General features: G+C 50.6%; 1 pseudogene; it reads left to right on the top strand.

The window, feature by feature from the left end:
- Positions 1-451: 451 nt before the first annotated feature.
- LOC124699728 lies at positions 452-2,306 on the top strand (annotated as a pseudogene).
- The last annotated feature ends 1,015 nt before the right edge of the window (positions 2,307-3,321 follow it).

Genomic DNA, 3,321 nt, shown 5'->3' with positions numbered 1-3,321 from the left:
TTTTTAGGGACACGTTTTTTTAGCATAAAAGAGTCCAACTTAACAAATCTATGTATAGATGAGACCAACTCACCAACATGATGTTACCATAGGTGGACGGGCGAAGGACGTGATATAGATAAGATATATTGATCGGGAAGCCTTATTTTTATTATTATTAGATAAGATATATGTATAGATAAGTATAAAATATCTGTGTATCATCATGGTAGATATCTGGTTTTTGGATTGCTAATCAAGCACACCGCTCGATCATCATGGTAGATATCGATATCATATAGTATCCACATAATTGTAGCCCCTCAGAATAAAAAAGATACGTTCATTTATTTGCATATTTCCAATAGAAATTATCTTCATATATCCTCAGGATAGACTGATCTTGGCCAGATTCTGTCAGTCTCGCTTACCTACACACAAGGTGCTCGGTCTATATAAGCTGGCCTGGGCCAAATGCTTGGTATTGCATCCATCAGGTCGCTCCATAACTTTCAAGCTCTCAACGCGCACCACACCATGGCCACGGTGGAGCTAGTCGCCTGCTGGTTCTGGGTCGGCCTGGCTCTCATGCTTCCTTGGATCATCCTCAAGCTGTGGAAGCGTGGTGACACTGGCGTACAGAACCTCCCGCCCAGCCCGTGGCGGCTGCCGGTCATCGGCAACCTCCATCAGGTGATGGCCAGCGGCCCGCTCCTACACCACGCCCTGGCCGACCTCGCGCGCCGCCTCGACACGCCTCTCATGTATCTGCAGCTCGGAGAGGTCCCCGTCGTCGTCGCCTCGTCCCCTGAGGCCGCACGGGAGATCACCAAGACCCACGACCTCAGCTTCGCGAGCCGGCCGTGGAGCCCCAGCGTGCGGGTACTGGTGGCTGGCGGCGACGCGCAGGGGATCATGTTCGCACGCTACGGTGCCCTATGGCGGCAGGTCCGCAAAATATGCGTCCTTGAGCTGCTCAGCGCCCGGCGCGTGCGCTTGTGCCGCCACGTCCGGGAGGAGGAGGCCCGCCGCCTCGTCGCTGCCATCGCCGCAGCGGCGGCGCAAGGCAAAGCCACTGTCGACGTCGGCGAGCGGATAAGCGCGGCCATGACGGACTTGGTGGTTCGGCTCGTGATCGGCGACCGCTTCGATCGGCCAGAGGAGTTCTTGCAGGTCTTCAAGGAGGGAAAAAGCTTGCCACCGGTAAAGTCAGCCTCGGCGACCTATTCCCGTCATCCTGGATCGCGAGGCTTTTAAGTGGCAACATGCGCCGGGTGGAGGCGAACCACCGCAAGATGTTCGAGCTGATGGACCGTGCCATCAAGCAGCACCAGGAGCGCAGAGGCAACGTGGAGGAGGAGGACATGGCGGACGTCCTCCTCAGGTTGCAGAGCCAAGATGATGACCTCGACGAGCCGCTTACCATGGGAACCATCAAATCCTTCTTGCGTGTAAGCTTGATGATCATAGTATATACTACTAGTACCTGCAATTTCATATTGACTGCCCCATCATTCTGATGCACTGATCGATCGCCCGATCCTTCAGGACCTTTTCAATGGCGGGAGCGAGACAGCGGTGATAGAATGGGTCATGGCCCAGCTCATGAGAAACCCGAGAGTGATGCAGAAAGCACAAGCCGAGCTGCGCGAGAGCCTCCAGGGGAGGAAAAATGTCACAGAAGATGACCTGAACAACCTCAGGTACCTCAAGCTTGTCATCAAGGAGACGCTGAGGCTGAACAACGCGGTGCCGCTGCTCATGCCAAGGGAATGCAGGGAGACGTGCAAGATCATGGGGTACGATGTGCCCAAGGGCACCACCATCTTTGTCAATGCGTGGGCGATCGGCAGGGACCCGAAGTACTGGGTCGACGCCGAGGAGTTCATCCCGGAGCGGTTCGAGAGCAGCGCAATTGATTTTAATGGCACCGATTTTGAGTTCATACCCTTTGGAGCTGGACGGAGAATGTGTCCAGGGATGGCGCTTGGTCTGGCGAGCCACGAGCTTATGCTCGCCTCTCTACTCTACCACTTTAACTGGGAGCTCCCAGCTGGAGTCTCGCCGAGCGAGATGGACATGACAGAGGAGATGGGAGTGACCATGACAAGCCGAATGAAAAATGGTCTTCACCTGCGCCCAATTGTTCGTGTGCCCCTAAAAACGGCCACATAGGCTACCTATACTAGATGATACCCTGCGGGTTACCGTGAGAATCCATATTGTGCATCATAATTTATTAGCTAGAATAAAATGACAATCATGTGAGGGTTTTAAAATTGCATTTGAAAAGTTGATTTTAGTAAAAAGATGAAGTTGATATATGATTCTCGAGAGTCATGTATAAAATCTTCTTTCCCATAAACAGCATAATAAAATAATTTCAGAAAAATACACAATAGAATGATAATCCTATCCAAGATCTGAAGTCCAACTTTGTTTTCTCCACATTTGTTAGTATGGCAATTTATTTTCCGACAAAATAGTTAGAATCAGTCAAATGAATTCATTAACTTCATTAAAGTATTGCTTGATCCAGTAGACAGAATAGATAGACATGGGGAATGCACCTGATGAAAAAGTGGAGTAAAAAATCTCTCACCCATTTCATCCAACATCTGTTGGCAATCTAGGCAGTTCAGAATTGTCTTTCTAGTCAAATCGGTAGAGTATATCCATTTCAGATTGGTGCCCAGCCAAAGCGTCATCCTTATGTAGAATGTATATCAAATATCAAAAGGAAATCAGGATAGCAAAGTGTCATCAAAGATAAAGCGTTGTCCTGACACCAGAGATGTAAAATGTTATCACAGTGGGCATTCTGACGGAAAAAAAACTGCTGACAAGTTACCCAACGGATGCTAGAAGGCACGAGTAGCTGCCCAGCCGAGTTGTAGTTCAGCAGCTAGAAATATCCTAGTTGGATTTGATGATATTTCTTGGGACCAGACCTACAAAGATGATGACAGCCTCTGTTGTGGGTATACTTCATGGGTGTACCATCGACAGTGCCTAGATCCGGCAAGCCCGGTGGCCCACAGATGGTGATGAGGCGTGTGGCCCATCGGGCGGCCCAGTTGCTGTTGATCCTGACGGAAGATGTCCGGCCCAGGAGCAAGGGAGCCGGATCCGACCGACCTCAGGAGGAACCCGGATCCATGAAGGCCCAGTAGGAACCCGGATCGGGGACGACGTATAGAGGAAGGCGGATCCTTGACGTACACGGCAAGACATAGTGTCGTAGTTAGGCAAACCTATAAACTGGCTAGGACTCTCCATGTAAACCCTAGATCCGTGCGCCTTTATAAGCCGGATCCTGGGAGCCCTAGAGGCACAACAACA

This window comes from Lolium rigidum, chromosome 3 (genome assembly GCF_022539505.1).
Source record: "Lolium rigidum isolate FL_2022 chromosome 3, APGP_CSIRO_Lrig_0.1, whole genome shotgun sequence".
NCBI classification, from domain to species: Eukaryota; Viridiplantae; Streptophyta; class Magnoliopsida; order Poales; family Poaceae; genus Lolium; species Lolium rigidum.
This window is presented reverse-complemented; position numbering and strand designations above follow the sequence as displayed.